The sequence below is a fragment of the Mustela erminea genome, chromosome 17 (assembly GCF_009829155.1).
Source record: "Mustela erminea isolate mMusErm1 chromosome 17, mMusErm1.Pri, whole genome shotgun sequence".
Lineage (NCBI taxonomy): Eukaryota > Metazoa > Chordata > Mammalia > Carnivora > Mustelidae > Mustela > Mustela erminea.
This window is the reverse complement of record NC_045630.1, coordinates 10218117-10232528: the sequence shown is the minus strand read 5'-3', so window position 1 is coordinate 10232528 and position 14412 is coordinate 10218117. Positions and strand designations below refer to the sequence as shown.

The following is a 14412-nucleotide window of genomic DNA, read 5'->3' as shown; positions in this document are numbered from 1 at the left end:
ACAGGTGGGGGCGGTGGCGCGGCGGGGTGGGGAACGGGGACCAGGGACATGCTCCATGCACGCTGGGGCTTCTTTGGGCTTCTCAGAACATATTTTGCAGGATTTTAGCCTGGACACCTCCTTATTTTCATTAGAAATAACGGGATAAAATTACCCCCCAACACTGTGAGTTTCAATTATGCCCGTGTCTCCTGTCCATTTGGAGCAGAAAGTGTGAGCCATTATCCACAGTTTGCGGCTCAAGACCGGACGGAGCAGAAGCATCGACCACGGCTGCTTTCTTACCGGGACTGGCCCCAAACGCTGACAGACGAGAGGGGCAAAGTTATCGTTTATTAAAGGAGAAGCGAACCGGCTAACGGAGAATGTGAGGGACTCAAACACGATCATCGTTGTTTGCTGTAAACCATCAGCAAACGTGGTGCAGAGAAACTCATGGAAATAATACAGCCGCTGTGGTTTTCCAAGTGGTTTCTGGAAGGATTTAGATCATTTCAGCCAACTTGATGTTCCTACTCCTTCATTAAGATACACGGCTTCTGTTTTGTTTGCAATGATCGCCTTCACGACGGAGGCACCAGTGCACGGGGGCTGGGTCCGTTTTATCTAAACCCATGGGATGTGCGAGGAAGAAGCTCGCTTCTGGGCAAAATGAGAATCTCATGTAGAAATACGCTTTCGCAGAAGTGGTCATTCCGTGACCATATAATGATGATGCAGGCAAAGCCTAAGTGTACCATTTGGAAAGCCTGTTGGTTTAAAACTTTAGTCCACTTACAAAAGGGAAAAATGTTAGTTTAACAAAAATAAGAGGGAGAGGGGATTGGAGAGGAGGAAGAACAAAAGAAAAGAAAAGGAAAGAAAAGAAAAGAAAAAAAGAAAGAAAGAAAGAAGAAAGACTTCAGTTTAAAAAAGAGTCTGCAGGCAGCTCAAACGTCTTAAATGCTGAATGGAAAATGTTCCTAATTACCTACAAAATACAAGCGCAATAAAGCAAAGATCAGGCACAGTTTCCACTTTGTAACTGAGCAGGCCAGCGGGCCAGTGAAAGAGTCCCATTTGCTAACCTTTCAACATAAAAACATTTGTACTTTTCATTATTAGCTGCACAGCCGTTACTCTGAGCCCCATTGACTTGAAACTTTGCTTAAATTCATGCCCTTACTTGGAAAGCTTTGGCATTTTCAGCTGAAATTTTGCCAACACATACTTTCTTATTCTCATTCATTCAGTGTGTTGTAAGGAAACCTGACCCGCATAAGGGAGCCCCGGGAGGAAGAGGCAGAGAAGGGAGCCCATGGCCTGGGGAACATTCCGTGCACTCAGCCAGAGCTGCTGCCCAGGCTGGGGGCCTGCATCCCCTCTCCTCCGGCTTCCTCTGCTGTGTGTGGGGTGAGGGCTCCCCTCTACCGGCTGCCACTCTCCCAGAGGGATGAAGAAGAGGAGGAGGTTGTTCACACCTATGTCACCACTTAGCGCTAAGCAGCACTTATGAAGCCCCCCGTCCCCGTGTTCCAGGACGCCCGCTTCACCAATGGCCACAAACACACCCACTGTCACAGGACCATCGTTTTTTCATCAAGTAGCTACAATCTACCATAGATATACTGGTTTAGTTATTTGTTTTTGAAGATTTTATCTATTATTTATTTGAGAGAGAGAGAGTGCGCGTGCACACGAGCAGGGGGAGCGGCAGAGGGGAGGGAGAGGGAGATGCAGACTCCCCACTGAGCAGGGGGCCCCACGCAGGACTCTATCCCAGGACCCCGGGATCACACCCTGAGCTGAAGGCAGACGTTTCACCGACTGAGCACCCCCAGGTGCCTCCGTAAACTGGTTTCGGCACACAGAGACATCTGAAGAGAGTCAGTACAGTACAGGGGATGAACCCATTGTGTGATTCGTCACCACAGATGTCCGTGGGTTCATGAACGTGGCTGTTGCCTGATCTTCTGGCTGTGGCGTTTCCTGTTCATTTCTGTATTTCTCATCTGAAGTTTGGAAGAGCAGGAACGGGATTCTGTCTCACTATGTATGCACGGTCCTCGCAAACCCACAGAGAAACCCCTGGGATGTGGGGTGGGGAGGATGGTGAGAGGTACAGGTTTCTAGGTGGTTCCAGGTTCCTGAGTCTAGCCCAGGAAGACCATAAGCATCCTGAGGGCTCATGGCTTTCTAGGAAGTCGCTCAGCAAAAGGACTTCAATGCCCTGACCTCCTTCGAGAGCGCTAGTGGCTATCTTTGCCAAGCAAGATTGGATCTCATACTTTAAAAAAAAAAAAAAAGTGAGGACTTGTGGACATGGGACACTCAATTCCCAAACCTGTAAGTAGAAGGATTCAATAATCGATGGTTCTTAGAAATCAGAAACACAGAAGGTCTTAGAGCTAGAAAGCCCTGCCAAGATCAGCCTCTTCAAAACCCCATTTCATAAATAAGGACTCAGATCACATTCGCCCAAGCTCATGTGAGGTTGAGAACCGGCCCCCGACTCTCAGGCCAGTGCTGGCCCCTCCCTTGCTCCTACACCCCTTCTTCCCACCCCTGTCTAGTTAAAAACAATTTTTAAACAGATAGAAAAAAAATAAATAAGTAAAACACATAGGGGTAGATCCAGGACCATAATCAACAAATGTTAACGTTTGATTTAGCTTAGAAAATATTCTTATTTTATTTATTTATATATTTTTTGAGAGTGAGAACGCACGCATGAGTTGGGGAAGAGCCCGAGGGAGAGAGGGAATCTGAAGCAGTTTCCATGCTCGGCAAGTCCCCAAGTGGGACTTGATCCCAGGACCCTTGAGATCATGACCTGAGCAGAAATCTGAAGTCAGATGCTTAACCGACTGAGCCACCTAGGCAACCCCAGAAAACATTTTTTTTTTTTTTTAAGAAATCAAGCCCTGTATAAAACCGCAATTGCCCAGGTCCCTAGTCACATGGTCCTTCCAACCAGCTCTTCCGTTCTCAGATACAGGATGATAATTTGGGAGGGAGACAGCCCACACCTTCCATCACAACCAGCCCCTTCTAAGAGCCCGGCTGAGCTCACCCGGTTTCTTTTGAGCATTCTCTCATTTTTGTTCTGCTTGTTCCACAACGGGAAGAGGGCATCCCCGCAGATGTTTGCTAACATAGGCCACCAGCAAATTCATGCTTTCGCTTGTATTTACACCCAGTATCCTCTCTAGAGATCACATACAAACTTTCAGAAATAACATACAAATCGCTATAGTAATTGCCAATTTATCTCCCCTCTCAATCGCTACACTTCAGGCTTCTGGACTTCCTGAAGTTCCTCAAATATACACACTTCCCTCCTGTCACAGGGCTTTTGCACATGCCTTCACTCTCTATCTGGCATGCTTCTACTTTTCGTCCAGATCCAAGCTCAAGCATTACTTACTCGGAGAAGCCTCCTTCCAAACTGCTTCCAGCCTTGCATAGATGTTGTAACAGGAATGCAATCTTTACTTTCATTGTCTTTTTTTTTTTCTTTCAGTGTCTTTACTTTGGTTCCGATTAGGCATTTAATGATATGTTGTTGTTTCTCAGAACCCGGGGATGGCGTGTTGAGGGCTGGTGTGCCCCACCACTGGATCCATGGAAATCAACCCGGCGTCTGCCACACAGAGATGTTTAAACCATGTTTGTGGGATAAATCAGAGCTGTTCTTATTTTCTGCTTTTTCTCTATGTTTATCTAATTAAATCTTTTTCTTAAGGCCGTGAAGGAAGAAGACTTAGTCCTTGTTACAATTTCCTTCTTGTTTCCGTATGCCCATCCTTCCTTTAACTCCCCCTGAGGCCCTCTCTGTAATCTGCTGTAGGGGAAAATGCCCGAGACAGCGAGGTACCTGGAACTTTAACTTGACCGCATAATTCGGAATCAGGAGCCTCGTTTTTAAAGGACTACAAGGTTCACCTCTGCTTCACAGGTTGCTCAGAGGGAATTTTCTCTGACAAACTCAATAAACAACATTTCTGTGAAAACTCAGATTCCAAACCTGCAGCTCTGCATCTGACTCATCTGAAAAACTTAAGGTTTCGCCAGAAAGGATTCATCACCACGGTTATGTGTATCTGTCACTGCCACTGTCCCCATCTAGGAGCAGCGAATGGAATGCTTGCTAAGAGTCCTAATTGCAAACTTTCAGAGGGAGAGCAGATTTTCAGCACACAATCTTGTTCTGCTTAGTTCTTTTTTTTTTTTTTTTTAAGGTTTTAAAAAAATATTTATTTATTTATTTATTTATTTATTTGAGAGAGAGAGAGAGAGAGAGTGAGCCAGTGAGCAGGGAGAGGAGAAGAGGAAGACTAGCAGACTCCCCACGGAGCGCGGAGTCTGACGCAGGGCTTGATCTCATGACCCTGAGATCTCGACCTGAGCTGAAACCAAGAGTCAGATGCTTCATTGACTGAGCCACCCAGCGGCCCCTGTTCAGTTTAGTTCGGATTAAAACCTGCTTTAGGCTCCAACTCAGGCACATGGGACCTGAGGTAAGCACTAAAGCAACAGTATCTGTTACATTGAAAACAGCTCATCTCATCCTGCTGGCGGTGGTCAGGCAAACACCAGGCAGTCATCAAAGGAACCAGGCTGCAGGGGGAGGGTGCACGTGTGCATGTGTACACACGTGTGCTTGCACACGTGGGCTCTGTCCTTGTGGGAGAACCCCACGTGTCATTCCCGGGGCGGGCTGACACTCTTCACACATCTCCTGGGTAAAGCTCCTCTCTATATCTTAAGCTCAGGCAAGATCCGTGTCTGTTGACCACAGTGAGACTTGTGCACCGCTCCCTCAGTAGGAGAAACTCTCCACTTGTCCCTTAAGAAAGAGCAGATCTTACATGTGGTCATGATCTTGACTACAGAAATCAAGACAAAGGATGTCGAGCTCTCCCAAACCAAGGTCGGGTCCACAGTGCAAACTGCAATCTACAAGCATTGACGTTTCACTCCCCTACAGACCGGAACAGCTGAAAGCTTCCAGACTGCACCGGCACGGGGGGTTCATCTTACATGGCATGACTGACTCAGAAAGCCACCTCCGCTGACTCTGCCAAGGCAGTGGGGAACACCCGCAGCATCCAGTTCCTGCACGGACACATCCGTGGACAGCAAACCCGTCCACGCTGTCCTTATATTTAATGACATCATGACCCCCAAATTCCAGAAAATAACACCTAATAGCACTTTCTCTTAGGCGACTGCTCTCTCCCTGTTTGGGGACATCTCTTGGATGATCATGTACAGCTCACACAGTCGCTTAGTGTTTTCATAGTTTTGCAAACAGTGGGTGCTCAATAAATATTTTTGATCCATGTTAACGGAAACCAACTACAATTGCCTGGAAAGCTGGGCTGCAGACGGGGCTGCGGGAAGCCCCGGCCTGGACGGAAACATCTGATTTCTGTATACTCGCCCGAGTGACACGCCACCCTTCCTTATCTTGCTTCCTGCCTGTCGAGTCACAAGTGCTCGGCTAACCTTTCCCTAAAGCAGGGCTGGCTGCACACTGGGCTGCTTCTAGTCCCGTCCTAGGCTCACTATTCACTTACAGGAATTTATATATGTTTTATTATGTATTTACATTAATGTATAATATGTTAACTATTTAAATTTAAATAGTTAATTCTCCTACGGCTCTTGGCGTGCTGTCCCCAAAGCAAAGGCTCTTGCCACCAAACCTGAAGCTTATCCCCGGCTCGCACACACACAAATCACCGCTGAGACTTTGGTGCTGGCCTGGAGACAGACAGATAAGCTCTTCCCTGCACTGTGCACTGGCCCCCACCTCGGCCAGCACCGAGGGGCCATGCTGGGATTCTTGTGTCCCAAGGCTGGACGTTTGATTACCCTTATTATCTTAGCTTGCTTTGGCTATAAATTTTATTAGCGGCCATAAAATTATCCATCCACAGCATGTGACTCCGTGACCTCTTGCAAGGGAGAATTCCACTCGCTGGGGCTGCCCAGGGCCTAGGAGGGCCGCTCGCCTTCTCTTCACCCTCGATTTACAGCCTCGCCTCCATCCAGGGTCCTGCCGACGGGAAAGGCGGTCGCGTTGCACGATTTCACCGTCAGGGCTGAAATCTGGCCCCTGAGCCCCTGCCCACTGCTTTCTGACGCTCGGGGTGGCGAAACGGTAAAGCAGGAAAAGACAGGGTTGTGGGATGAAGCCAAGGGTCAGTTGCGTTTGTGTCTTGGGAGTCTTCCCGGAGATTTCTTAGCCCCAAGATGTGCGGCTCAAGGCACGGCTCGGCTATCCCTTTGAAGAATGTCTTAGGACAAATGCTCTGTCAACTCTTGCCATCCAGCTCAGAGGATTTCTACAGCTTCATTTTACTTCCCCTTGCAGAGATGCTGGCTCAGAGTGACGTTAATGCTCAGTACTGGACTGCGTTTTGTGGATGTGGTTTTGGTGACATATTCGAGGACATACGATGATGCACAGAGCCCAGCCTGGGAGAACTCCGAAAGGCAAGGGCAGGCCCCCCTCATCGACCATGAGCATATGTGTCGCCGTTTTGGAGCATCTTCCAGGAGCCGGGTTCTAGTCCAACAACTTTCTATATGTGTTGCCGTGTCCACGTGTGACAACAACCCTACAAAGTGGGCACAATGATGACCAAATAATAGCTTCAGCTCCGTCACGTGGAAAAGCCCTGGGACAGATTAATGCTCCTGGGCTTGGTTTCTAGCCTTGAGTTTCTCTTGCTCCCGACAAAGTACGTCCCCTCTGGCTGCCCGTTTGAGAAATGGGGTCACAGGCACGAGACTCAATAAAGAAGGGCATCCGGATAATTTCTCAATATGCACAAAGTGCTCGTTTCAGCCAATGTTCTGTGATTTTTAATGAGCAACTTGAAATAAAATCACGTGGTCTGAATCTTGGTGTAACTGACTTCACTTTCAATTTGCAAGAGGAAAACACCATCCTAATGAATCCAACCCCGGCATCAGGGTCGAACCAAAGGCTCCTCCTAGGTCAGCTCCCAAGATCCGAGAGGACTAACCCCTCTTGCCCTGTATGGAATCACCCAGGGGCTGCACTTCCTCTGGAGAAGGCTATCTTTGCTTCCCAGCCCCAAATACGCAACCACTAGGCTTTCCCCTAGGAAGTGTGCCCTGGGCAGTCCTCCCCCGCCCTGAATGATTGGGGCCACCCCTCTATGTGCTTCCCTCCCAACCTGTCCTTTTTTTTTTTTTAAAATTTATTTTCAGCATAACAGTATTCATTGTTTATGCACCACACCCAGGGCTCCATGCAATCTGTGCCCTCTCCAATACCCACCACCTGGTTCCCCCAACCTCCCACCCCGCCCCTTCAAAACCCTCAGATTGTTTTTCAGAGTCCATAGTCTCTCATGGTTCACCAACCTGTCCTTTTGATAACTGCCTGTCCCCAGTCTCTCTGCACAACCAGAGGCGAGCTCAGGGCAGACCGGGTCTGGTCCACCCCAGTATTTCCCGCAGCCCAGCATCTCAATACGGGCAACACTGAACAAATACATTCATTGATACGTTCACTAAATACAAACAAATAAAAATGAGCTTCATTTAGTGGGGTTGGGATTGGCTGCAGTTTGTTTTTTTAAGAGATAAAGGTTCTTTTTACCTGATTTTTAAAACCACGAATAGATTACCTAAAACTTTCTGCAATAAAACAGGTATTTCGGCCTAGGCTTGAGTCAAGATAGGTGAGACAAATGACTGGGGAGGGTTGGTGGGGGGAGGACAAGGAACAAAGAGACAAAGGGACTGAGACCAGGAAAAGGGGAAATAGGAGAAAAGGGACAAACAATAGAAAAGCTGTAAGAAATACACACACATGAGAAGAAGACAGAAGGAGAGGAAACCGGTCATTGTCTCAGCCAGCTTGGGTAGAAGCATGTGCCGGCCCCTGCTGGGGGGCTGGATGGAATTCTTGGAATGTTAGGCCAGTGGTCCTAGGAATATGGCGTCCAGAGGCCAAAGCCCCACTGGCCTGCTTGGGTTCTCCCTGGTACCAGACAGCAGTTCCAGAACCCCGAGGTGCTGGAAGGTAAAATGTAGGAACTGAGAAACACACAGATCCACGTCAAAAAAAATTGAGCCATTCTCTTTCCCTTTTCCATTAAAAAATAAAGCAATAGTTCTGACCTTTGAAGAAGGGGGCTTGGAAGTTTTGTGTGTCTGAACACTTGCTTTATGCAATTTTGCAGAGTGACATGGACTTTTAGTTAGGCTTTCAAGGGGAACCCCAGTGAGATTATGAAACTGGACAAGAGGTTTGCCTGGAAAGGATTCAGCTCAGATCATGGCCTTTTCCATGCATTTTCCCCACCATGTTTTGTCTGGAGAGCCCGCCACCATGCAGCTTTCAGAAGCAGCCCATTCTCACCTCAATCTTGCCTAACGCTGGAAAGCTTTCAAGAAACTCAGCCATGCGTTATGGCCTGGAATTCAAAATGTGGCTTCCTTGTAGGAGCTGTGACTTCCTCATAGTTTCCTTGTGCTCTTGTGAGAACGAGTCAAGAGGGGCCTGTAGACAATACTTGCCTGTATGTGACCCCAGAAGGGTCTGCACAAAGCAACCCTGCATTCTGGACAAAACTGAGGGGACAAGTGCACGTATCACACACGGACACACGTGCGCACGCACGCACCACTCAGGACACTAGGGAGGGCAGAAGTGAGAGCCTGTGCAAGGCAGGGGTGAGGTCTGCAGATGTTGGAGCCCTCCTGCCAGGAGCCACAAGCAAATGGGGGTGTTCAGGGCTCAAATCAGCCAAGAGAGAGGCTCTTCCTTGCTTGGAGCGCATTCCAGGAAGCTAGCCGGCTGCACTGGGGCTGGCTTTAGATTGGGGGATGGATTCTGCTCTGCCCTGGCCAGCTCAGAACCACCGCCACGGAGGAGAGATGCCCAGACCAGAGACAGGCTGGACCGCACTGAAGGGCCAGTGTCATCCCGGTGCTGGGCAAAGGGCGTATCATGCAGCAGGCCCTCAGGAAACGTGGCTCTGTGAAGGTCAAAGGCGAATTCTGGGCCTGGGTGGGCGAATGGCAACATGACGGGCTTTGGGCAAGTCACTCCCCCTCTCTTAGCCCTAATCTCCCCACTAGGGGAATCAGGAGACCGTGCCCGGAATGAAAGGACACGGTGCAGCCGGTTGCTCTGTGGGTCTACGGCCACAATCAAATAGAAAGTGGGGACGTTCAGAAATACCCGTTTCGTCTTGAAAGTGCGTTCCTAATTTAACATCCGCATGGCCTTGACCCTTGACGCAAAAACATACAAGCACATCCATGACGACAACAGCCACAACAAACATGGCCCACCATGTCTCCAGGCGCCCACAGGGGACAAGGAACTGATCTGTGGAAGGGTCCGCTGCTCCTTCTAAAGCCACACACGGGCTTCCACGCTCCAAACCGACCCAACCTCTTTGGCTTACCCACTGCAGAAATGCCAAATCCTGCACCACCCTAATAGTAATTTTCCAAAAAAAATTTAAATGGAGCTGGAAAAGTCCTCAGATCCACCCAAGGCCATGTGTAAACGGGAAGAGACTCTGGGCCGGAGTGGCAAGCGCGTTGTCCAAAGCACACACGTCGTGTGCGGTGAATTTCTGTACTCACTTGTGCCTATCCGAACAGTAGGATGACAGCACTTGCAAATGCCTGAAAATCCCCTAAATATAGAAAGACAGAGAAAGAGAGAGCCGGTCTCTGTGGTTTGGCACTAAGCCAGGGGCTTGGTTCTGGCCCACGGGCTGGCTGTGGGACCTTACCAAAATCAATTAAACTCTCTGCAGCATTGCCTCTAAAATCAGAGATTTTCCATAAAGCACATTAAATAAAAACACTCTTAAGGATCCTTCTCCTCAAATCACAATGGGCTGAAGATGCAAAACCAGTACTTGAAAGCCTCTCATTGAAAACCGGGGGAGTAGAAACCTTTTCTGGGCTCGCCTACAAGAACCCCGTGAAGAGCTCTGGAGTCGGCCCTCTGCTCATTCCCTTCGAGGGTTAGGGTCACGGACTGTACAAAGCTGCTAAGTTAAACTTCCATATCCGTCCTCCAGGTCCAGAATTCAGAGAAGAGCGTGGTAGGGTTGCTTACTGGAAATCTTTAGATTATGTGTTTTTTTCCTGCCTTTCATTTTTTTTAAGAGTTTCAGAGGTAGAGCGGAGTGAGTCACCAGTTCCCTAGAACACCCAGCGCCATCCCCCCTGTGCCCTTTTTATGCCCAACACCCTGTCATCCCTTCCCCACCCACCTCCCCTCCAGCAACCCTCACTCGGTTTCCTAGAGTTCAGTGTCTCCTCAGGTTTGCACTGTGGATCCGAATCAGGCCTCATCGCGCCACCAGACTCATGACAGACTTTACACCTGGGAAGTTTCTAAACCGGTTCAAGATGAAGATGTGCTTATTTACGTATGCATGCGTTCACGGTGTGTTTCACGGTAAAGCTCCTATGGAGCAGCCTTTAGAAGTTCGGTAACCTCTGGACAGTCCTTGGCTCTTCCCTAACCCCAAGTCCTCAAATTTCAGGATATTTACAACTCCCGGGCCTTCCCGGTCGTTAACACCGAACTCCAAAATTCATTTCGCTGTTGTCAGATTTCTTCAAGGTCCTATCACTTTCTCGGCACCCCCTTGCTTCTAACGTAATCAGCAGAGAGACAAAGAGGTTCCATGTGGGCTGACCCCAGAGAATCGTCCAGTCTCATCAGGTCCTCACTAAAGAAATATTCTGGCTCTTTCCGCCGCGGCTGGAACATTCCATCCCGTGTCCTCGTATCCTCACTCGGCGCTTCTGCTCAAATTTCCCCTCTGTTCAATTAAGATGTCGGTTTTCTCTTCCACGGTCCATGCTACGGCTTTTCCCAAAGCTCCGCTATACTTTCCACTTGTTGCAGCTCCATAATATGGGTCAGGCCCGGTCAGTACCAACTAACTTATTGTGAGCGTATCTCGCTCGATTCCCCGAGCTACCGGACCAGAGCCAGCAAGATTGGCAGGACCTCGGCCTCTCAGGGACCCCAGCCAGCGTGCTTTAGTGCAAAGAGTCGGCCCTGAGAGTTCATCTCTTTCATATCTGCCCTTTCGTTACAAGCCTGGCGTCCCTGGAGCTTGCTATTTAAAACAGAACCGTTCTTTGGGGATTCTTGTCTTTCATACACACTTGAAAAGCTATTCATCCCATCCTGAGTTAAAAGACTCGCAACTGTATTAACAAATCAGCCTCCCCGCAATTCCCCCCAAAATCGAGGTATTCTCTTAACAACCTCCGGAGGGAAAGAAGAGCCGTCCGCCTCTCCTCCGACTCGTTCGTCGTCTTTCCTGGACTCCCCAGACCGTGACCCCACCCTTCACACAAAGTAACTTGAAGTCTGCAGACCTTCCGCGTGGAGGGCCGTCAGACACGCAGACCCGGGGTCTCGGGGCCAGAGTGTGGGATCCGACAGGCTGTCTCAGAGAGGACCTGGGGGCCCATGGCTCTAATTTCCAATATTAATGGAGAGTCCTTGGAAATTGCAGTAACCCTTGTCTGCATGGACGGCAACATGTCCGTTCTGGAAAGTCTTTTCCACGAAGGTAGGAAATCAGCCTTGGCTTTGGAGTTACTTCACTGCTCCAAGGAACCCTCCTTGCGAGAGTAGGGAAACCCTGCTGCGTGACTTCCTACGGGGCTAACCAGCAGCACATTCCTAAAACATCGGCAAGAGCAAACCGTCATGCCTGCATTTTACAGTTAGCCTAAGATTAAGCGGACTGTGTTCTTCCCGGAGCCTAAGATGAGATCAAGGTAAACACACAGTTGAGTATACGTGTGCATGCACACACACACACACACACACACACACACACACACACACACACACGTGTGCATGCGTACACCCTGCGCGAATGGTATCTTTGATCAAGAATGCCAAGAAACAACTTATGAAATGCACACGGTGCATTTGAGAATCAACAAACAAGTCCACTGAGGAAACGCCTAGAATAGAGCACCTCAAATTAGAGTGGCCCTAAAGGGAGCACATCCCCAAAGGGGGCTGCTGGGAGTTACAGATGCTCCTTGCTCCTAGAGAGACTCCGAAGGACGGCTGAAGTTGCCTGCTCTCCGGAGTGGCTCCAGTGTAGATCCACAGAGAGGAAGAGATGGACCAGCATGACTTCTCTGATGCATGAGTCCTTGCAACATCTAGAATCGAAGCCCCTCCAGCCCTCTGATCGCTGAGTGCCATTTTCACAAACGTCCCGGACAGAACTCAGCCCGGAGTGAGCCCAGCGTGCTGCACGCTTGCTCACGGTCTCCACTGATTTCTAAGACCGTCTCCAGTGTCGCACGGTGATCAGCCTGTGTCTTTCATTCCGCAGCCCCACGAGGTTTATAGTTATTTTTCTTACTACTGTCCCCCCTCCTTAGAATGTGTACGTGTCCAATTGTGTCTCTTGGATTTGGGGCTCAGGAATCACACTCGCTGTAGATTCTAGACTTACTTTCAATGACGAATGAGTTATCGGGAAGGAAAAGGCAAGAATGAGGAACAATGCTCCATCTTCAAGTTCTAGAAACACTTCCCTCCACTCCAGGCCACCATAGGGATCATGTGGCACATTCAAGGGTCAAGCATGAAAAGGCAGTGGTGGGAACGAGAGGCGTGGGCTCGCTCTCTGTCCGGCCTGCCAAACCACGGACAGGAGGGACTCAGATGAAGGCACCCCGTTTAAAGGAACTTTGTTCTGTTTGGGCTTTGTTTAAATCCCAGAGTGGGAGATGACCCACAATAAGCCGCTTGAACCCTTTTACTCTGCGAGTCTCCAGCTGAAATACAGTATGTGGGAGTTCTTTCAAAAGCAACTATGCAGACCTTTTCAGAAGCTACATTTGAATACTCCCGTGGTTACGGATGGGGAGTGTAACCCTCAACAGCAGATCGGAAAGCTAACGGCAGCCCCCCACCAGCGTCCCGCTACTCCGCGCTGGCCGGGCCTTCTGGGAGCTTCTCAACAGGCCTGGAGTCCCGCCTTGCTCACCCATGGGCCGGGAGCCCCGGCCGGCAGAAACCTGACCCTCTTCCCTGTTGACTTCCTGTTATCTGCGCCGTCGCTTATCTGTTCCAAGCTGGAGTAATAAGAACAAACTCAGCTAAACTAAATTGGTCCTTTGTTTGCCATTACCATAAAAATTTTATGTACGAACTAATAAAAACATGCTTTACGTGCACAGTTTCATGGGTTTGCAGAAGCAATAATATCCAGCAAGTTATAGCCATAAATTCAGTTATAGACACTTAGGAATAAATATTTTATCTTTCCCAGGGTTTTTGTTTACGGGAGGGAAGGTGTGAACACAGGAGCGTATGGCTGATCTGAGGCGACGAGCGGCCCTTAAGTCTCCCCTCGGATCCCTCTGCTCGGGACCAGGAGAGTCCTTTCAGAAGTTTCTGGATCATTTTCCTGATTCTTTCCCCTCTTAAGAACTCGCTATTAATCATCCCTCCAACCTCAGTAAATGGAAAGCTTTTCACAAAGCTTTTGAAAAGTAAATCACTTTGGACATGAATTCAGGATTTTCTTTGAATTCTTTTAAGCAAACAAAAAGATCTAGTTCTCTTCCCACCTGGGACCCTGGGGCAGGTTTACAATGGATTTCATTAAAGAAGCTTTAATGAAATCCAAACCGAACCAAAAAATTGGGATCACTGGATGTTTAGCTTCCCCCTCAGCGACGTACTTCCAAACTCACGAAACGAGCTGGGTTATTAGCTCTCGATTTTCTTTCCCGCCAGATCGGCACTGTCTGACAGAAGTACAATGGGAACCACATTAAAAACATGCCAAGAGGGGCGCCCGGGTGGCTCCGTGGGTTAAGGCCTCTGCCTTCGGCTCAGGTCATGATCCCAGGGTCCTGGGATCGAGCCCCGCGTCGGGCTCTCTGCTCAGTAGGGAGCCTGCTTCCCCCTCTCTCTCTGCCTGCCTCTCCGCCTACTTGTGATCTCTGTCTGTCAAATAAATAAATACAATCTTAAAAAAAAAAAGCCAAGAAACGGGAAATTCATTTAAATATTTTGTTTAACTCATTAACTCAATGTATCCAAATATTATCATTTCAATATATATTCGACCTGAAAAGGCCCTAAGGAGATTCTTTACATTCTCTTCTCTTGTACTAAGTCCTGAACATCGAACGTGTATTTTATGGACACACAGTTCAGTTCAGACTAACCATTCCCCAAACGCTCCATAGTCACGTGTGGACGACGGTTACCGTGTTGGATAGCGAGGATCTACAGAATCCTCGACTGGTCGGGAAAAGACAACTGCAAAGAAATCTCATTATTTATGTTTGCTTTGGACCCAGTGGACACACCCGCCCCAGGTTTTAACTAGGAATCTCATTACTATAAACTCA

The 14412-nt window shown here is 48.8% G+C and overlaps 1 protein-coding gene across 1 annotated transcript in view; it reads right to left on the bottom strand.

The window, feature by feature from the left end:
* The window catches only part of KIF26B (kinesin family member 26B), a 411062-nt gene that overhangs the window by 211842 nt on the left and 184808 nt on the right, over window positions 1-14412 (bottom strand). The gene's annotated exons all lie outside the window — the stretch shown is intronic.